This window comes from Plecotus auritus (genome assembly GCF_963455305.1).
Source record: "Plecotus auritus genome assembly, chromosome: 3".
NCBI lineage: Eukaryota > Metazoa > Chordata > Mammalia > Chiroptera > Vespertilionidae > Plecotus > Plecotus auritus.
In genome coordinates, this window is record NC_137772.1 from 111425710 (window position 1) to 111448577 (window position 22868).

At 40.4% G+C, this 22868-nt stretch overlaps 1 protein-coding gene and 1 pseudogene across 2 annotated transcripts in view; one reads left to right on the forward strand and one right to left on the reverse strand.

The window, feature by feature from the left end:
* Positions 1–7746, reverse strand: part of LOC308244119 (isoleucine--tRNA ligase, cytoplasmic-like) — a 14803-nt pseudogene extending 7057 nt beyond the window's left edge. The window contains exon 1 of the transcript in view: positions 7740–7746. The product of the transcript in view is annotated as an isoleucine--tRNA ligase, cytoplasmic-like (transcript). The remainder of the gene's footprint in view (positions 1–7739) is intronic.
* Positions 1–22868, forward strand: part of FAM168B (family with sequence similarity 168 member B) — a 416235-nt gene that overhangs the window by 269498 nt on the left and 123869 nt on the right. The gene's annotated exons all lie outside the window — the stretch shown is intronic.

The following is a 22868-nucleotide window of genomic DNA, read 5'->3' on the forward strand; positions in this document are numbered from 1 at the left end:
TCTCTCTCTCTCTCTTTCTCTCTCTCTCTCTCTCTTTTTCGTATTAAAGCAGTCCCTTTAACATTTCTTGCATTGTTGGTTTGGTGGTAATATAGTCCTTTAACCTCTTTTTGTTTGGAAAGCTTTTTACTTCACTTTCTTTCTTTTTTTTAAATTGTTTAAATTAAGGTATTATATGTGTACATATCTTTCCATTGCCACCCCCTACCCCACTCCATACATGCCCTCACCCCCCAATGTTTTGCATCTGTTGGTTATTCTTATATGCATGCATATAAGTCCTTCGGTTGATCTCTTATTTCCCCCACCTCTCCCTAACCTTCCCGCTGTAATTTGACAGTGTGTTTGATGCTTTACTGCCTCTGTATCTATCTTTTTGTTCATCAGTTTATAATGTTTTTTATTATCCACAAATAACTGAGATCATGTGGTATTTTTCTTTCATTTACTGGCTTATTTCACTTAGCATAATGTTCTCCAATTCCATCCAGGTTGCTACAAATGGTAGTAATTCCTTCTTTTTTATGGCAGCATAGTATTCCATTGTGTAGATGTACCAAAGCTTTCTGATCCAGTCATCTGCTGACGGGCACCTAGGCTGTTTCCAAATCTTAGCTATTGTAAATTGTGCTGCTATGAACATAGGGGTGCATATATCCTTTCTGATTGGTGTTTCTAGTTTCTTAGGATAATTCCTAGAGGTGGGATTACTGGGTCAAATGGGAGTTCCATTTTCAGTTTTTTGAGGAAACTCCATACTGTTCTCTCTCCACAGTGGCTGCACCAGTCTGCATTCCCATCAGCAGTGCACGAGGGTTCTTTTTTCTACGCATCCTCACCAACACTTGTCATTTGTTGATTTGTTGATGATAGCCATTCTGACGGGTGTGAGATGGTATCTCATTGTTGTTTTGATTTGCATCTCTCGGATAATTAGTGACTTTGAGCATGTTTTCATGTGTCTCTTGGCCTTCCTTCTGTCTTCTTTCGAAAAGATTCTATTTAGGTCCGTTGCCCATTATTTAATTGAATCATTTATCTTCCTCTTATTAAGTTGTTTAAGCGGCCTGTAGATGTTGGAGATTAAACCTTTATCAGTGATAACATTTGCAAATATGTTCTCCCATACAGTGGGCTTTCTCGTTGTTTGGTTGATGGTTTCTTTTGCTGTGCAAAAGCTTTTTATTTTGATGTAGTCCCATTTGTTTATTTTCTCTTTGGCTTCCATTGCCCTAGGGGCATTATCAGTGAAGAAGTTCTTTTGGCATATGTCTGAGATTTTGCAGCCTGTGGATTCTTCTAATATTTTTACGGTTTCCTGTCTTATGTTTAAGTCCGTGATTCATTTTGAGTTTATTTTTGTGTATGGTGTAAGTTGGTGATCTAGTTTCATTTTTTTGCATGTATCTGTCCAATTTTCCCAACATCATTTATTGAAGAGACTGTCTTGACTCCATTGTATGCTCATGCCTCCTTTGTCAAATATTAATTGTGCATATTGGTTTGGGTCGATATCTGGATTCTCTATTCTATTCCATTGATCTATATGTCTGTTCTTGTGCCAGTACCAGGCTGTTTTGAGGACAGTGGCTTTGTAATACAGCTTGAAATCTGGTATTGAGATCCCTTCTACTTTGTTTTTCTTTCTCAGGATTGCTGTGGCTATTCGGGGTCCTTTTTATTCCAGATGAATATTTGGAGAGTTTTTTCTAGGTCTGTGAAATATGCCATTGGTATTTTAATGGGGAGTGCATTGAATCTATAGATTGCTTTGGGTAGTTTGGACATTTTAATGATGATGATTCTCCCAATCCATGAACATGGTATGTTCTTCCATCTGTTTATGTCTTCCTCTATCACTTTTTTCAGTGTCCCGTAGTTTTCCAAGTATAAGTCTTTTACCTCCTTGGTTAAGTTTATTCCTAGGTATCTTAATTTTTTTGGTGTGATGGTAAATGGGATTGCTTTTTTAATCTCTCTTTCTATAAGTTCACTATTCGTGTATAGAAATGCCTTAGATTTCTTGCCATTAATATTGTATCCTGCTACATTGCCAAATTCATTTATTAAGTCTGTTAGTTTATTGATGGAGTCTTTTGGGTTTTTTATGTACAATATCATGTCATCTGTAAATAAGGACAGCTTTACTTCTTCTTTTCCAATTTGGATGCCTTTTATTTCTTCTTCTTGTCTAATTGCAATGGCTAATACTTCCAGTACTATGTCAAACAGGAGTGGTGAGAGTGGGCATCCCTGTCTTGTTCCTGTTCTTAGGGGAAATGGTTATAGTTTTTGCACATTGAGTATGATGTTAGCTGTGGGTTTATCATATATGGCTTTTATTATGTTGAGGTATGATCCTTCTATTCCCACCTTGTTGAGAGTTATCAAGAAAGGGTGTTGGATTTTGTCAAATGCTTTTTCTGCATCAATTGATATGACTATGTGATTTTTATCTCTCAATTTGTTAATGTGATGTATCACATTAATTGATTTGCAGATATAGTACCATCCTTGCATTCCTGGGATAAATCCTTCTTGGTCATGGTGTATGATCTTTCTGATGTACTGCTGGATCCAATTTGCTAGAATTTTGTTGAGGATTTTGGCATCTACGTTCATGAGGGATATTGGCCTATAATTCTCTTTCATTGTGTTGTCTTTATCTGGTTTTAGTATTAGGGTGATGCTGGCTTCATAGAAGGAGCTTAGAAGTGTGCCTTCCTCTTGAATTTTTTGGAATAGTATGAGGAGGATAGGTTTTAGTTCTTCTTTGAATGTTTGCTAAAACTCTCCTGTGAAGCCGTCTGGCCCCGGGCTTTTGTGTGCTGGAAGCTTTTTGATGACTGCTTCAAGTCCTTCTATAATTACTGTCATATTGAGCTGTTTAGATTCTTCCTGATTGATTTTGGAAGGTTATATTTTTCTAGGAATATGACCATTTCCTCCAGGTTGTCCAGTTTGTTGGAATAGAGTTGTTCATAGCAATTTTTAACAATCCTTTGTATTTTGGCGGGATCTGTTGTTATTTCACCTCTTTCATTTCTGATTTTGTTTATTTGGATCCTCTCTCTTTGCTTCCTGGTGATCTTAGCTAGAGGTTCATCAATCTTGTTTATCCTTTTAAAGTACCAGCTCTTGGTATTGTTGATCTTCTGTATTGTCTCTTTGGTCTCTATGTCGTTTATCTCTGCGCTGATCTTTATTATTTCCTTCCTTCTGCTTACAGTGGGCTTTTCTTTTTGCTCTTTTCTAACTCTTTGAGTTGTAGGGTTATGTAATTTATTACCATTGTTTCTTTTTTTTGGTTTGTTTTTTGTTTTTTTTTTTGCAGTATGCTTGTAGAGCTATGCATTTCCCTCTCAAGACTGCTTTCGCTATGTCCCATAGATTTTGGATTATAGTGTTTTCATTGTCATTTGTTACCATGATGTTTTTTTTATTTCTTTCTTGATCTCTCTGGTAACCCAGTGATTATTTTATAGCATGCTATTTAGTCTCCATGTGTTTGATTTCTTTGGATTGTTTTTATTGTAGTTGATTTCCAGTTTAATGCCACTGTGGTCTGAGAAGATGCTTGTTATGATTTCTATCTTCTTGAATTTAAAGAGACTTTGTCTATGTCCCAACATATGGTCTATCTTTGAAAATGACCCATGTGCACTTGCGAAGAATGTATATTCTGTGGCTTTGGGATGAAATGTTCTGAAGATGTCAATTAATTCCATCTGGTCTAGTGAGTCATTTAGGATTGATATTTCTTTGCTAATTTTTTGTTTAGAGGATTTGTCCAATGGTGATAGTGGGGTATTAAGGTTTCCTACTATGATTGTATTGCTGTCAATCTCTCCCTTGATATCCTCCAGGAGATGTTTTATGAATTTAGGTGCTCTTGTATTGGGTGCATATATGTTTACCAGAGTTATTTCTTCTTGTTGGATTGCTCCCTTTAGTATTATGAAGTGGCCTTCCTTATCTCTTTTTGTGTCCTTCACTTTGAGATCTAATTTGTCTGATATAAGTATTGCCACCCCCGCTTTTTTTTCATTTCCATTCTCCTGCAATAACTTTTTCCATCCCTTCACCCTCAGTCTGTGTGTGTCTTTTTTTCTGAGGTGGATTTCTTATAGACAGCAGATATATGGGTTTTGTTTTCTTATCCAATCTGTTACCCTATGTCTTTTAATTGGGACATTTAATCCATTTACATTTAAAGTTATTATTGATAGGTACTTATTTGTCTCCATTTTTATTCTTTACCCCTGTGTTCCTTCTTTGCTTCAATTTTTTTTTTTTTTTTTTTTTTTTTTTTTTTTTTTTTACAGCAGACCTTTTAGCATTTCTTGCATCGCTGGTTTGGTGGTAATAAACTCCCTTGGTCCTTTTTTGACTGTGAAGCTCCTGATTTCACCTTCAATTTTGATTGATAGCCTTGCTGGGTACAGTATTCTTGGATTCAGACCCTTCCTTTGCATGACTTTGTATATTTCATTCCATTCCCTTCTGGCCTGATGAGTTTCTCTTGAGAAATAAGTTGCTAGTCTGATGGGGGTTCCTTTGTATGTAACTCTCTGTCTCTCTCTTGATGCTTTTAAGATTCTTACTTTGTGGTTGATGTTTGCCAATTTAATTATAATGTGTCTTGGTGTCAGTCTTTTGGGGTTCCTTTTGCTTAGGACTCTGTGAGCTTCTTGGATTTGTGTGGGTTTTTTCTTCCCTATATCAAGGAAGTTTTCTGTCATTATTTCTTCAAAAAGGTTTTCTATTCCTTGCTCAGTTTCCTTTCCTTCTGGACCCCCTATTATGCATATGTTGTTTTGTTTCATGTTGTCCCAAAATTCCCTTAGGCTCTCCTCTTTCTTTTTAATTTTTTTTTCTAGAAGCTGATCTACTTGGGTATTTTTTCCCATCATGTCTTATAGCTCACTGATGCAGTCCTCTGCTTCTTCTAGTACTCTTGATGCTTTCTATTGAGTTCTTTACAGCAGCGATGTCATTTTTCATTTCTTCTTGGTTCTTCTTCATTTCCTCTTGGTTCTTACTCATATTGTCGAATTTGTCTTCCATTCTTTTCATCCACCTTATGACCATTTTTCTGAATTCTTTCTCTGGAAGGTTGCTTGCCTCCATTTCTTTTACTTCCTTTTTTAGTGATGCCTGCTTTTCTTTCATATGCGGACTGTTTTTTTGTCTCCCCATGGTCTCTCTTCTCTGGATGTCTGGTTATGTAGTTCTCTCTCTCCTGTGTTGATTTAAAGGCACAAAACAGAACACAACCAGGTACAACACACAAGGCACTGAACAGAAATGCATTCACGATATTAATAACCTCAAATAAAGGTGACCACCAGAGAAATCAAATTAGGGGATAGGAGAGAAAGAAAAAGAAGAAAAAGAAAGAAAGAAAAAGAAAAAAAAGAGTGTCAAAATGAAATTGGGGAAAGGAAAAAAATAAGAGAGACAAGAAAGAGACCTAGAGGGAAAGGGGAACAAACTATATATATGGGGAGAAAACTCCAATAGAACAACCACTAATCCCAGCAAATGCCAGCAACAAGTACCGGGGGATTAATACAAACTACAACAACAAAGTAATATCAAGATAGGCAAGAGAAAACAGAAGCAAAAACAAACAAAAACAAAACAAGCAAAACAAACAAACAAAAAGAATAAGCAAAACAATCTCACAAAAAAGCATAAAAATTCTATATAATCAACATTCAAGCAAACAACAACAAAAGGACAGAGAGAAAAACAATTTTTTGGATAGTTAAGACAGCGAAGAGAGAGGTTTGTATGGATTTGGAGCAGGGGATTGTAGATTAGATATATAAGTAAGGTAAAATTTTATCAGGGGGTAAACAGAAAGAATAGGGAAAATCTAAAGCAGGAAAGGGGTAAGATAAACAGGCCACCAAAAGGGGAAAGGTTAGGAAGAGAGTGATGGCATAAAGGTAGAGTTGAGATAGAGTAAAACGATGCTAAAGGAATGATGATAATATAATGTAGAACACTAATCCCAAAGTAAAATAAAGAGAAAATAAAATGATACTTTAAAAAAAGGTAAAATAGTAGTAGTAATGATACTGATTGAAAATAAAAATGTAATAATTAAAAAGGTAAAATCAAGTGAGGAAAAAAGATAAAAAAATAGTTTCTTGAGTAAAAGATGCAAAAACTGAAAATAAAAAAATAAAAATAAAAAATAAAAAAAATAAAATGTGCAGTAGTGTAGGTCATTCACTTCCTCTATTGTTCTGTTTGGCACGCCTGTTTCTCAGTCCGGACAGTATTGCAATTCCCTGCATTCCACTGCTCCTCAGTGTTGTAAGCCAGTCCTGATTTTTAAGCAGGTGGTGTGTCTTAATTTCTCGTATTCCTTTATTTTTATTACACAAGAGTCATTTGTGATTCAGCCCCTGGGTGGCAGTGTTTATGGATTGATTTCCAGATTTCTTTGGCCTCTCTAGCCTGTATTTAGATCCTTTTTTCCCTGTGGAACTCAATACCAGTTTGTGGAAGTGGGCTGCCTCAGAGCTGGCTCTCCGATGGTCACTCCACACTCCGATTCCCAGGTTCCAGAAAAACAACTTTCCCCTGCAGTCTCCCAGGGTGTCCCCAACTGGGTGATCCTATGTATTGGGTTTAGTAATCAGAAGCAAGAATTTGAAGAGGAAAAAGCCCAAGTGTGTGAACAATGGGTCTGCGCACAAGTCTAAGCAGCCGGCACACCTTTGAAATCCTTAGGCTGTCCCTGCACGTCAGATCATAATTGGTTGCTTTTTAGAGATCCCTTCTGTTAGCAGCTCTGAGGATCCCCTTCCACATTCATGGATCATGCCAGCCCCAACAGCCATGGATTTTTCTAGGCACAGACTTCCTTGGTCCTTCAGCTCCCACAAAACGCGCATTTCTCTCTCCTGCCGGGACCAGAGACCTCACCTTATCCCAGGCGAAATCTGACCTTTCCGTGGTGGAGTGTAGAGCTCCTCTGAATCCACGTGTTTGTGCCAATTGGGGACTGGTGTTCTGAGGCTCGCAGCTGTTCGGTGGGTGCCGCAGTTGTGTATTTTCAGGCTTCCGATAAGCTCCACTTTCCCTTTCAAGATGGCGCAGTCTCTGCGTCCGAGCCTGTAGCTCCGGGAGGGGACCCAGCCTCAGTGGGGGCTGCCCAGTCAGGGGAACCCCGTCTAGCAGTCCCCCACCTTCTCCTGGAGTTTAGCTGTCGCTTAACTTGCCAACAAACACTCCTCATACGACCCTTAGCTGTTCTTTCTGCTCCGGGACAAGGCTCGGAACACATCTGTCCGTTCCGCTGCCATTTTTTTTCTCTTTACTTCACTTTCAATTTTAAATGTTAGCCTCACTGGATACAGTAGTCTTGGATTTAGGCCCTTGGTTTTCATTAATTTAATTACTTCATGTACTCCCTTCTCACCTGAAGTCCTTCTATTAAGAAGTCAGCTGGCATTTTAATGGGAACTCCTTTGTAGGTAATTTTCTGTCTCCTGCTGCCTTTAAGATTCTTTGTCTTTAATGTTTGCCCTCCTGATTATGATGTGTATAGGTGTGGGTCTCTTTGGGTTCATCTTGATTGGGACTCTGTGCCTCCTGAACTTGTGTGACATTTTCCCTCACTAGGTTGGGGAAGTTTTCTGTCATTATTTCTTTAAACAGATTCTTTGTTTCTTGCTCACCCTCTTCCCCTTCTGGTATTCTTATAAAGCAGATATTGTTACCTTTCATGTTGTCCCAGGGCTCCTTTAAGATATTTAATTATTTTTTCTATTTTCTGCTCTAACTGGGTACTTACCTTTATCTTGTTTTCCAAATTACTGATTCAATCCTCTGCTTCATCCAGTCTACTTTTAATAACTTCCAGAGCATTCTTAATGTTAAATATATCATTCATCCTTTCTGCCTGGTTCATGGCCTCTATATCCCTTTTCATGATGTTGTAATTTGCATTAGGTTTCTTAAGCATCTTTATAATGATTGTTTTGAACTCTATGTCTGATAGGTTGCTTGCCTCCATCTCATTTAGTTCTTTTTCTGGAGATTTCTTATTTTCTCTCAATTTGGGGGTTGTTTCTTTGTTTCTCCATTTTAGTTGTCTCTGTATTTGCTTCTATGACTTAGATAAACTGCTATGCCTCCCAGCCTTTTGGGATGGCCTTATGTGGAAAGTGTCTTGAAGGGTCCAGTGGCATAATCTCTGTTCACCTGAGCTGGATGGTCTAGGAATGCCCCTTGTGTGTGTTGTTTGGGCTCTTCTGTTGTAATTGGGACTTGATTATTGATGTCCTGTTCATGAGAGGATTCTCCCCTCCAACTTGCTTCCAATGAGGTTCAATCCTAATGTTATCATACCAGTGTTATACAGGTGCTATGGGTCTGATATTTGTGGAGCTCACTGGATTTTGCTCTAATGTTGTTAAAGCTGGTCCCTTGGTGTGTCTATCCTGGGCTGCCTGGGAGATTCTTTAGTGCAGGTGAATATGAGTCACTGTCCCTTTCTGGCCCTGGGCAATCTAATTGATATCTGTTAGGTTGAATCCCCTAGTGGTCCGGGACTCTTTAGCTCAGAGACTATTTCTGCTTTGAGTCTCACACCTTGATTGTCCCTGTTCTGAGCTATACTCCCTTCTCTTATGGAGCTGGTCCTGCAGATGTCAGTCAGCTTCAGGCACTTGGTGTCCCACTGGTCTTTGCCTCACTGAGCAATTCAGGATGGTGTCTGCAGTGGGGAGCTAAACTGTTATTTCTGACTAATTAGATAAGGCAAAGAGTAAAAGCTTCCAGAGACCTGCCTCTGTCTGCCTCTGATTGGGTTCAGTCTAGAGTAGCCTCAAGCAATCTACAGGTGGACTGAGAGGTTTTCCAACAGGGTGGGGCAATTGCTTCTGCTTGGAGGCTAATTGTTACTCTCAGTCTCTTAATGGGCCCCAGAAACTCCACAGGTTGGGGCAAGGGGTTTTCTAATACTGTGGTGAAACTGTCTCCCCCCACTCAGGCAAAAACTGCCTGGATACTGAAGGTGTTCCTAAGATTACTTCCACAGCATGAGGGAATGACTCAGCATAGGAAACTGTGGTGTCTGCCTTTGAGTTCTAACCCTAGAGCCCCCAACCCTGGCTTTTCCTTACACAGCTCTAGTCCACTCTGTCCTCCCTCTGCTGGAGCCCAAGGTGAGTGGCTGCACATGAAATTTTGTGCCTTGTCCCTTTAAGAGTGTGCCTGACTTTCTAACTATCTCTCCATGGCAGAAGCATTCCTGCTGCTTTTCACTGCCAGATGTTTTGTGGGCTTTCTCAGTTCTGGTACTTTCTCAGTTCTGGTACTTTCTCCTGGAGGGGCCATCTTTGGGATTAGACCCCAGAGTTCTTATTGGCTGCCCCACACATCTGAGATATCTCTCCAGAATGTCAGCTGCTGTTTGTGGAGCCCAACCAGCCCTTTTGTGCCTCCGCTTTTCCTGCCAGTCTTTATGTGGTCTCCACTTTCCATCCTTACTAGTAGTTATCAGGGTTTGCTCCAGTTAGTCTTCAGTTGATTATTCAGGGGTGTTTTTTTTTTGTTGTTGTTGTTTTGTTTTTTGCCAAAAAAGCTCTTTTATTTTTATTTTTTTAATTTAATAAATCTTTATTGTTCAGATTATTACAATTGCTTCTCCTTTTTCCCCCCATAGCTCCCCTCCACCCGATTCCCAACCCACCCTCTGCCCTTACCTCCCCCACACTGTCCTCATCCATAGGTGTACGATTTTTGTCCAGTCTCTTTCTGCACCCCCCATACCTTTTCCCCCTGAGAATTATCAGTCCACTCCCTTTCTATGCCCCTGATTCTATTATATTCACCAGTTTATTTTGTTCCTCAGATTTTTAATTCATTTGATTTTTAGGTTCACTTGTTGATAGCTATGTATTTGTTGTTCATAATTTTTCTCTTTACTTTTTTCTTCTTCCTCTTCTTAAAGAATACCTTTCAGCATTTCATATAATACTGGTTTGGTGGTGATGAACTCCTTTAGCTTTTTCTTATCTGTGAAGCTCTTTATCTGACCTTCCATTCTGAATGATAACTTTGCTGGGTAGAGTAATCTTGGTTGTAGGTTCTTGCTATTCATCACTTTGAATATTTCTTGCCACTCCCATCTGGCCTGCATAGTTTCTGTTGAGAAATCAGCTGACAATCATATGGGTGCTCCCTTGTAGGTAATTAACTGTTTTTCTCTTGCTGCTTTCAATATTCTCTCTTTGTCTTTTGCTCTTGGCATTTTAATTATGATGTGTCTTGGTGTGGTCCTCTTTGGATTCCTCTTGTTTGGGGTTCTGTGCGCTTCCTGGACTTGTAAGTCTATTTCTTTCACCAGGTGGGGGAAGTTTTCAGTCATTATTTCTTCAAATAGGTTTTCAGTATCTTGCTCTCTCTCTTCTTCTGGCACCCCATAATTCAGATGTTGGTACACTTGAAGTTGTTCCAGAGGCTCCTTACACTATCTTCAAGTTTTTGGATTCTTTTTTCTTTTTGCTTTTCCGGTTGAGTGTTTTTTGCTTCTTTGTATTTCAAATCTTTGACTTGATTCTTGCGGTCCTCTAGTCTGCTGTTAGGTCTCTGTATAATATATATATATATATATATATATATATATATATATATATATATATATATATATATATTTAAATAAATCTTTATTCAGATTATTACAATTGTTTCTCCTTTTCCCCCCCATAGCTCCCCTCCACGACGGTTCCCACCCCACCTTCTGCCCTTACCTCCCCCCCACTGTCCTCATCCATAGGTGTATGATTTTTGTCCATGTATAATATTTTTTATTTCAGTCAGTGTATGTTTAATTTCTAGTTGGTCCTTTTTCATATCCTCGAGGGTCTCGCTAAATTTATTGGCCTTTTCTAGGATATTCTTGAAAAGCCTTATAACCGTGATTTTTGAAATCTATATCCAGTCATTTGTTTTCCTCCATTTCTTTCATTTGTGATCTGTTTCTTTGCCTCCACATTTTCGCTGCTTCCCTGAGTTGGTAGGGTAGCTTTGTGTGCTAGGTTTCCTATATGGCCCAGTGGGTCAGCCTCCCCAGTTAATCTGAGGTGGACACTCTTGGTGCACCCTTTTGTGGACTGTGTGTACAGCCTTGTTGTAGTTAAGTCTTGATTGTTGTTGGTATCACTGGGAGGAATAGACCTCCAGGCCAGTTGGCTGTGAGGATCAGCTGTGTCTACACTGGGAAAAGTTCAGTGCTGGAGACAGCCTTATAGGATTAGACTTGTAAAATTGCAAAAGCCCCTGTGCTCAGCTTGGATGGGGCAGAGTCTCAGGGTGGAGCAGACAGTCTTGGCTTCCCATCAGCCCTGCCCTTGCACACGCACCTCCAGACCTCTGCCTTCCGCGACTCCCCTGAGTTTCTGCCTGACAGTCCAGATTCTCCCTGTAAGACTGTGGGTCCCCAGGGGCTTGCCCGGAACTGGGGTTCAGTGCAGTCAGGAGCTTCCGACATTCTTCCACTAGGGAATGCCTGCGGCAACCTCCGTGTTCAGCTTTCTCTGTGAGCACTCGTGTGCGCGCGTGCGTGCCTCCAGACCCGCTGCACCTCCCCCGGGTCTCCAAGTCTCTGTGTGCCTTTCTCTCTACCTGACAGTCCAGACTCACCCTGTATGAGCCTGGGTCCACGGGGTTTCTCCCGGAACTGGGTTTCAGTGCAGTCGGGGGCTTCCTTCCCCCTCCCGCCAGAGAAAGTCAGCCAGGCACTCAGTCGCCCTTCCTCTCTGTGCATGTTTCCGTACCTCAGCCCTCCTTTGCCACTCCTCTGATTCTCCATGAGCTTTCCTCTTTCCTTCTAGTTGTAGAATTTCCACTCAGCCAGCCTTCCTGTGGTTCTGGATGATGTCTGTTCTGTCTTTTAGTTGTAGTTTTGAAATTGTTGTGCGAGGCAGCAATTTAGGTGCTTACCTATGCCGCCATCTTGGTTTCTCCCCAGGGGTGTGTGTTTTTTTTTAAAATATTTTAGTTGTGATTCCATTTTTGTCTTGGGAGCATGTCTGTGAGCTTCCACTTATTCTGCCACCATTTTAAACCTCCTTTGATACAACACTTGTAGACATTTATTCACACATCACAAGAGCACCTGAATATATAAGGAGAATATTGATGGATATAAAGAAAGAGATTGACAATAATAACAGCATAGTAAAGGATTTCAACACCCCATGACATCAAAGGATAAATTTTTTAGACAGAAAATCAACAAGGAAACATCAACCTTAAATAACACATTAGAGTAGATGGATTTAACCAATATTTTAGAGAATTTTACCCCAAAACTAGTAGAATATACATTTTTTTCATGTGCACATGCAACATTTTCCAGGATAGATAATATGCCACAAAACATTTCAATAAAGTCAAGAAAATTGAAATCACACATATTCTCCAACCACAATGTTATAAAACTAAAAATCAATTATAAAAACACACACCCTGAAAAGGAAGCAAACATACAGAGGCTAAGTCATATACTTCAAAACAATGAATGTGTTAACAACGAGAGCAAGGAATAAATCAAAAGATACTTTGAAACAAACAAAAATGAAAACACCATTACCCCAAATCTATGGGAAATTCAGAGCAATACAAGCCTACCTCAAGAAGCAAGAAAAATATCAAATTAACAATCTAACCTTACATATAAGGGTAGTAGAAAAAGAACAACAATGCCAAAATTGAATAGGAGGAAGAAAATAATAAATATCAGAACAAAAATAAATGATATGGAGACTAAAAATATGCATAAGATCAATACAACCAAGAGCTTATTCTTTAAAAAGATAAACAAGATTGATAAACTTTAGCCACACTCTTCAAGAAAAAGAGAGGATCCAACTAAAAATCAAAATGAAATAAAAGTGACAACTGAATCCACAGAAATACAAAGGTTTATTATAAAAAAATGCCAACAAATTGAACAATTTAAAAGAAATGAATAAGTTCCTAGAAATATACAATCTTCCAATACTTAACCAAGATAAAAAAGTAAACATAAATAGACTGATTACTACAGATGAAATCAAATAAGTAATCAAAAACTCCCAACAAACAAAAGTCCTGTATCAGATGACCACATAGGTGAATTTTACAAAATATTCAAAAAAGAATTAACATATATGCTTCTCAAACTATTCTGAAAACTTTAAGAGAAAGAAATAATCTCAAACTCATTTTATGAGGCCAATGTTACCTTGATTCTGAAACCAAGGACATTACAAACAAATAGAAAGAAAATTACAGGTCAACATTCATGATGAACATAAATCTAAAAATTCTTAAGAAAATATTAACAAATCAAATTCAGCAATACGTAAAAAAGATAATACATCATGAACAAGTGAGATTTAGTCTTGGGATGCAAGGTTAATTCCATATTTGCAAATCAATTAATATGATAAACCACATAAAATGAAGAATAAAAATCATATTATTATATCCATAGATGCAGAAAAAGCATTTGACAAAATCCAGCACTTATTTATGATAAAAACTTTCAGCGAAGTTGGAATAGAAAAAACATAGCCATCTAAGACACAGCTAATATCATAAACTCAACAAAGAATATCTAAAAACATATTCCTTAGCAACACAATGATGTCCACTTTCACCCCTTTTGTTTAACATAGATCGGAAGTCCTAGCCACAGCAATAACATAAGAAAAATTAAAAATATCCAAATTGGAAAGGAAGAAGTAAAACTGTCATTATTAGGAGGTGACATGATATTATATACTAGTATACAGAGAGAACTCTAAAGAGTCCACCAAAAAAGCATTAGAACTATAAAATAAATTCAGTAAAGTAGCAGTATACAAAATTAATATTCAGAGATCTGTTGCATTTTATCCACTAATAATGAACTATCAGAAAGAGAAATTAAGAAAACAATCCCATTTACAAATAAATAAAAAATACCTAGGAATAAATTTAAACAAGGAGGTAAAATATTTGTACTTGTAAAATTATAAGATATTGAAAAAAGAAATTAAAGAAGATACAAATAAATGAGAACACATGCTCATGGATGGGAATAGTTAACATCATTAAAATGGCTATACTATCCAAAGTAACCTACAGTTTCAATTTAATCCCTTATTGAAACACCAATAATATTTTTCACACAGAACCAAACCAAATAATCCTAAAAATTATATGAAGCCCAAAGTAACCCTAAATAGCCCAAGCAATCTTGAGAGAACAAATTTGGAAGTATCACATTACCTGATATCAAAATATACTACAAGGTTATAGTAATTAAAATAAATTTTTACTAGTGTAAAAACAGACACATAGATCAGTGAAACAGAATAGAGAGCCTGGAAAGAAACTCTTTATGGTAAATTAATCCATAACAAAGGAGGCAATAATATACAATGGGTAAACACATTCTATTCGATAAATGTTGTTGAAAAACTGGTCAGACACATGGAAAAAAAGTATACCATCTTCTTACACCATATACAAGAATAAATTCAAAATAGTTTAAAGCGTTGAATTGAACCATAACCTCCATAGGTCAATGCTCAACCCCTGTGCCAAGCTGGCTGGGCTATGACATTATTCTTACCAAGATTTTTTTTCTGATATATCTCCTTGAACAACAACAACAACAAAAATCACAAGAAAAAAATAAACAAATTGGACTACATCACACTAAAATTTTTTGCATAGCAAAAAAGAACTATGAACAAACTGAAAAGACAACCTATAAATTGGGAGACGATATTTGCCAATGATACATTTCATAAGGGGTTAATATCTAAAATTTATATAGAACTCATACAACTTAACACCAAGAAAATAAACAATTCAAATAAAAATTGGGCAGTCCTAGCCAGTGTAGTTCAGTTGGGTGGAGCAGGTTCGATCCCTGGTTGGACTGTGTTCAGGAGGCAACTGATCAATTTTTTCCTCTCACATCAGTGTTTCTCTCTCTCCCTTACCCTCTCTTTAAAATCAATAATCATGTCCTAGGATGAGGATTAAAAAAATTGCGCAAAAGACCTGAATATACATTTCTCCATGGAGGATATACAGATGGTCAATTCATTATATGAAAATATATTTAATGTCATTAATTATCAGAGAAATACAAATTAAATCCACAATGATAGATTGATCACCTTACACTTGTCCAAATGGCTATCATCAATAAATCAATAAACAAGTGTTGAAGGGGATGTGGACACAAATTGGTGTGGTCACTATAAAAAACAGTATGAATTTTCTCAAAAAATTCAAAATAGAACTAACATATGACACAGCAATTTCCCTTCTGGGTATTATCTAAATAAACCCATAACAGTGTTTCAAAAAGATATACATCCCTGTTTATTGCAGCATTATTTACAAAAGCTAAGATGTGAATCCCACCTAAGTGTCTATTGATAGATTATTGGAATAGAAATAATACATATATACAATGGAATGTTACTCAGCTATAAAAAATAATGAAACTGTACCATTTTTGACAACATGGATGAACTTAGTGGGTATTATGATAAGTAAAATAAGTTAGACAAAAAAAAAGACAGATACCATATGATTTCACAAAATGTGGAATTCAAAAAACAAAACAAACAAATATACAAAACAGAAAGGAACTTATAGATACAGAGAACAAATTGGTAGTTCCTAGGTGGGAGGTGGGTTAGTGGGCTGGGTATAAAAGATGAAGAGATAAAAAGGTATAAATTGGCCCTGGATGGTGTGGCTCAGTTGGTAAGAGTGTCATCCTGTATACCAAAAGGTCTCTGGTTCCATTCCTGGTCAGGGCACATACCTAGGTTGTGGGTTCCATCCCCATTCCTGGTTGTGTGTATGAGGCAATCAATCAGTGTTTCTCTCTCACATTGGTGTTCTCTCTCTCCCTCTCTGTCTCCCCCTTCTCTTTCTCTCTCCCTTCACCTCTCTCTAAAAAATCAGTGAAAATATCTTCAGATGGAAGTTTAAAAAATGTATAAATTGGCAGTTACAAAATAGTCATGGAGATATAAAATACCACAGAGGAAATATAGTCAATAATATTGTAATATATAAAAGCTTAAGCGATCGTCCGACCATTTGACCACCTGACCAGTAGCTATGATGTGCACTGACCACCAGGGGGCAGACACTCAATGCAGGAGCTGCTGAGCTGCAGTGACTTGTCAGCTGTGGTTCTTGGGTGATGCACTTGGAACCAGAGAGAAGGGAGCCCGATTCTGGGGTGCGTCACCCAAGAACCACCCTCTCATAATCCAGGACCCCTCAGGGCATGTCAGAGAGCCGGTTTTGGCCCAATCCCTGTAGGCCAGGCCAAGGGACCCCACTGGTGCACGAATCCATGCATCGGGCCTCTAGTATTTTAATAACTATGTATGCTGTCAGGGAGATACTAAACTAATGATGATAATCACTTCATGTATACTAATAAAAGGATAATAAACCAATTAGACTAGACATCTTCCAGATGACCTTCTGGATGTCCTTCCGGACAAAGTCATGGTGGTGAGACCGAGGCAGAGTTGGTTAGTGGCAATCAGGCAGGCAGAGGAGATCAATTAGGGGGATCAGGCTGGCAGGGGAAAGCAGTTAGGGGGATCAGGCTGGCAGGGGAGAACAGTTAGGGGGATCAGGCCAGCAGGCAGGTGAGCGGTTACAAGCCAGTGGTCCTGGATTGCAAGGGGGATGTCCAACTGTTGGTTCAGTTGGCCTGTGGGATCGGGCCTAAACTGGCAGTTGGACATCCCCCAAGGGGTCCCTGATTGGAGAGGATGCAGGTCAGGCTGAGGGACCCCCCGCCCCCGTGCACAAATTTTATGCACTGGGACTCTAGTAAGTTATATAAATACTAGAGGCCCAATGCACGAAATTCGTGCAAGGTGCTCAGCCCTCGCAGCCCCACACAGTCCCTTGCAGCACCGGCCAGCTCTCACAGCCCCGGCTTCATCCAGAAGGTCATTCAGAATGTTGTCCGGATGGTTGTCTGGCTGTTCGGTCTAATTAGCATATTAGCTCTTTATTATATAGGATCTAACCACTATACTGTACACCTAAAATCACATAATAATGAATTAATTAAAAATAAAATAAGAAAACTTAAGTTATTCTAAATTTGACACTCTGAAAGCTAAGTGAAACCCCCTTATTGACATTTTTGCAAAGAATGCTGAACTTACAGGAACCAACAGCAGTCAAGCATCTGTCATGGCTCAAAGGGATATTTTCCCAAATGATAACTTATAAAGACTGCTTAGAGAAGCCCCAAAATTGGCCTCAGAAAATTAAAACCTTGATTGAAAATTCAAAGACCAACATCTTTAGATAAACAGAGAAAGCCCTGGTTTAGCCCAGATAATAATCCAGTCCTGCTGGACACTATGATTACTACTCCTAACTATTGTACGTGTACTAAATCATTGGTCTACTGACAAAAGATAGCATTCATGAATCAATATTAGTGGCAAAATGCTAAAAAGGTCTCAAAAATCACCTGCCTAAATTGCCCCACTAGGACAGCCTCTTTGCACTTTTCTCAGACATTTTAAATGTCCCAATCATCTGTGCAAGTGTTGGCAAATAGATCTCATCGATGTAGATATGTTTTAGTAATGATGTGTAGTTTTTCTCATTGAACTGAAGCTTTCCCTTGTACACAGACTACTTGACTCTTCTATAGCTAAAGTCATTTTAGAAAATGACCTTACCTGGGGAACCTCTCTGATCTCCACAGTCATGGGGGAATTCATTTTACCAGTCAGGTGATGGGACAAGTATGTGCTGTTTGGCTGGTTTTAAAGCACTTTCCCTATGCTTACTACCATCATTTCTCAGGTTTAATCAAATGCATTAATGCTATTATTAAGACCCAGTTTGCAAAATTTGTAGAGATCTTCCAAACACCTTGGACAAAAGCATTGCTGTTGATTCTTATAAATCTCATATCTATCCCCTTTGGTTTTTCCTCTTTTTATTGAATTTATTTAGGTGACACTGATTAACAAAATTATACGGGTTTCAGGTGCACAGTACTAAAACAAATCATCTTTATAATGTATTTTGTGTTCACCACCCCAAGTCAACTGTCCATCATCCCTATTTCCCCCCATTCCCTCTTCCACATACCTTTAACACCCAAAACTCTGTATCCATGAGTTTTTTTCTATTTTTTGTTCAATCTTTCCACCTTTTCCACTCAGAACCCCTCCCCCTCTCCACAGCTGTCAGTCTTCTCTCTATCTATGAGTCAGGCTCTCCATTGCTTGTTAGTTCATTTTGTTCAATAGATTTGACACATGAGTGAAAGCATATGGTACTTATCATTCTATGACTAACTTATTTCAGTTAGCATAATATTATCTAACTAGGGGCCTGGTGCATGAAATTCGTGCACTGGGGAGGGGTCCCTCAGCCAAGCCTTCCCCCTCTCACATACTGGGAGCCCTCAGGGGATGTCCTACTGATGGCTTAGACCCGCTCCCTTTTGGAAGTGGACCTAAGCTGCAGTCTGGCCTCCCTTTGCAGGAGGCGACCAGGCTGATCAGGGGAAGGCGCTAGCCCCATCACCCCACTGCTGCAGCAACTGCCAGTCACCACAGCTGCCAAGGTATTTTCATCAACACGGACTCCAGTCCCTTCACCATGAAAAAATGACAACTTTCTTTAGGCATTTTCAAGATGTGTCTTTCATAGGATATGACATTTCTTTCTTTATTTTTCTTTTTATCCTCACCTGAGGATATGTTTCCATTGATTTTTTTCCCCTTCCATCAGATCGCAGGCTCGGCCCCTTCCCAAGCCTAAAACCTCTGCCCCAGGCTTTAGGCTTGGGAAGCAGGCCCCCCCAGCCCCTCTGATTGCAGGCTTGGCCCCTTCCCAAGTCTAAAGCCTCCACCCCAGGCTTTAGGCTTGGGAAGCAGGCTCCCCCCTGCCCCTCCGATTGCAGGCTTGGCCCCTTCCCAAGTCTAAAGCCTCCGCCCCAGGCTTTAGGCTTGGAAAGCAGGCTCCCCCCACCTCTCTGATCACAGGCTTGGCCCCTTCCCAAGCCTAAAGCCTCTGTCTGAGGCTTTAGGCTTGGGAAGGGCCCCCCCTCGCCCCTCCAATGGCCGGCTGGGAGTGACCTGGGTGCTGAGGTGGTTCCTGGGACCCAGGTATATATGCAAATTAACCACCATCTTTGTTGGGTTAATTTGCATACTTACTCTGATTGGCTGTGGGTGTAGTGGAGGTATGGTCAATTTACATGTTTCTCTATTATTAGGTAAGATTCCACCATGCTGTCACAAAGATGAAAATCTCCATCTTTTTTACAGCTGAGTAGTGTTCCATTTTGTAAATGTACCATAGCTTTGTTATCCGCTCATCTACTGAAGGACATTTGAGCTGCTTTCAAGTCTTGACTATTGTAAACAATGCTGCAATGAACATAGGGGTGCATATATGTTTTCAAGTTATTGATTCAGGTTTCTTTGAATAAATTCCCAGCAGTGGAATTGCTGGGTCATAAAGAAGGTCCTTTTTTAAATTTTTTGAGGTAATTTCATACTGCTTTCTACAGTGGCTGCACCAATCTGCATTCCAACCAACAGTGCATGATGGTTCCTTTTTCTCCACACCCTCACCAACACTTGTTGTTTGTTGATTATTGATGACTAGAGTCCCAATGCACAAAAATTCGTGCAAGAGTAGGCCTTCCTTCCCCCAGCTGCCAGCACTGGCTTCCCTCTGGCATCCAGGACCCAGGCTTCCCTCCTCTGGCAAGCACCCGAGACCTGGGCTGGCTTCACTCAGGCCACCCCCAGGCCTGGGACCCAGGCTGGCTTCCCTTGGGCTGCCTGCAGGCACCTGGGACCCAGGCTGGCTTCCCTTGGGCTGCTCACAGCAACCTGGGACCTGGGCTGGCTTCCCTCCAGCCCTGACTTTGTCAGGAAGGACATCCACAGAAGACATCCAGTCTAATTAGCATATTACTCTTTTATTATTATAGATAGCTGTTGGTGTCTTGTTAGGAATTTTGTTGACTCCATAGATGGCTTTCAGTAGTTAGGTCATTTAATGATGTTAATTATTCCTATCTATGAACACAGTATATGCTTCCACTTATTTGTATCTTCTTAAATTTCATTCTTCAGTGTCTTAACATTTCTGAGTATAGGTCTTTTACATCTTTGGTTAAATTTATTCCTAGGTATTTTATTATTTTTGAAGCAATTGTGAATGAAATTATTTCCTTATTTTTCCTTTTTGATAATTCATTATTGGTATACTAGAGGCCTGATGCATGAAATTCATGCAAGAGTAGGCCTTCCTTTCCCTGGCTGCCGGCACTGGCTTCCCTCTGGCACATGGGACCCGGGCTTCCCTCTGGCTGCTGGCAGGCACCTGGGACCTGGGCTTCCCTCGCAGCTCTGGCTTCATCAGGAAGAACGTTCAGTCTAATTAGCTTATTACACTTTTATTATTATAGACGAATAATGGCCCGGTGCATGAAATTCGTGCACATTAAAAGGGAATTAATTAGAGGAAATATTTTAATATTGCTATTTGCCCTTTCTCTGTAATAGAAGTGTCAGAGATAAAAGAAAATTAGTAAAATGTATATGAAAATATCCCTCCTGTCAGAGTCTGGGGCACGCAGTGGGACCCAGAGTCAAGTCCCTGCCCACCTGCATGCGTCTCAAAATCACGTGAGACCCTGACCTGACTGGCCCCACCCCCGTCAAGCCCCGCTGGGTGGGAGGTGCAGCCTCAGGTCCCCCAGCGCAGCCTCAAGTCCCCTAGCCTGGCACTGGGGTGGGGGTAGCAGCCTCGGTCCCCTGGCCCAGCCTCAGGTCCCCCGGCACTGGTGTGACGGTGTGATGGCATGACAGCGTGATGACCATTTGCATATTAGCTCTTTATTATATAGGATAACAATGCAACTCATTTCAAGATATTTATTTTGTATCCTGCTACTTTACTAAATTCATTTATCAGTTCTGGTCATTTTTAATGGAATATTTAGGGTTATATATACAGTATCATGTCATTGCAAATAATGACATTTTACACCTTTACTTCTAATTTGGATGCCTTTTATTTTTTCTTTTTTTCTGATTACTGTGGCTATATTAGTACTATCCTAATACATAAAAACCCAGGGTCCATAACGTCCACAATGACCAGAGGCTCAACTGCCAGGCTAGGGAGCTGAGGGAGTGGGAGGTAATCAATCAGTGGCAGCGGTGACTGGCCAGTGGCTGGAAGGCAGACCTCTTGGTCCATCCTCCCGGCCCTCAGACTCCAATCAATCGGTAGTGGAGGCAGGTAAGAACTGGGGACAGGCTCCCTTAGTAGTCCTGCAGGGTCAATCTCAAGAGGACAGGCCAAGCACCAATGGACCAGCGCTTCTGGCACCATCTCAGCAGCGCTGCCAGCCTCCTGGAACTCAGCCTCAGGCGCTGAGGCTGCTTCCCCTTCCTAGACACACAGCAGGCTCAGATGGGAGGGGACTTGTGGCAGCGGAGATGGGGGCAGGGGAGGTGGGGCCCGGCGGAGGGTGGCCTGTACTCTTCACATGGCCCACACATGCAGCTTCAGCTTGGCCTGCAGGCTCCACTTGGCCCCTTTCACAGAAGCTCAGGCACCACCTCTATGCCACATCCCCACTTCCGTCAGTCCCACTGGCCCTGAGGCACCCTCCCCGAGCTGTTTCTGGAAAGATCCCTCCCTTGGAGCTCACCTGGCTCCTGAGGAGGTGGGTGACACTGCAGGCAACATTTGGTGGCCATTATGCTGCCTACCACAGTATGAATCAGAAAGAATAAAGTGAAAAGGGACAACAGCAACAAACATTTAAATCTGGAAGGTGAATGAATGTGGTCTATGCCTTAGCAGCCCAAGGACATTGCCCCTGAAGTGAACCCTAAGCCAGGAATAAGAAAAGAGAAGGGGCACCAGGGGTTACCCCACAAAACCTCCAAAGGTGCCCGTGTTAATGAACTAAGTATCCCTGGAAGTGGGAGCAAAGCTGGGGCCAAAAACAAAAGGATTGATCTACAAAGAGCTCTAATCCTCAGATTTCCTTCTCCACTCCACACTGCTGGGCAGCTGCCCCGCCCCCGCCATAACAAAGACAGAAGGTTCATTGTCCTGAGAGGATAAAACAGGGTCTCTGAACCCAGGGCACAGCAGGACAACTGGGAGGGGCAGCCCTGTGACCCACCAGTGGCTTATTGGACTGCTCCATCCTGAATGCGGGAAGCCCGCCTCCTGTCCCATCAACTGGGGCCCCCTCCCCTCTGGCTCCCAGACAGTGACGTCAGGGCTAAACTCTCCAGACAGGACACTCCAGAATTTATTCCCTTCAATCTCTGACTATATTAACAACAAGTATTTTGTTACTGTTGTTTCATTTCCTGTTTGTTTTCATTTTCTTCTCCCTGCATACTGTTTTCTCCAAATTGTTTGTATTTTTCCTGTTTGTATTAGTTCTCTTTCAGAGTCCAACTCACCAAGAAAAGAATACTTAAATAGGTTGGCATCAGAGATTTCCCAACGAAACAGCCCACCCCCAACTCTCTGTATTGAGCCCCTGAGTCAACCAGCCCTCATACACCCCCCGCCCCTGCATAGGGCTACTCAGCAGCTTGCTTTCATACACCGTTTTTTATATACTTTAAGCAATTATAAAAAAATGCAAAGGTCTTAAGTGGTCAGTATAATGGCTCTTGACAATTGTATACACCTGCGCAACCCATACCTCACTCAAGATACAGCACATTTACATCTCCCCAGGAAGTTTCATCATGCCCCAGTCAACGCCTCCCCCACCACAGAGGCAACCG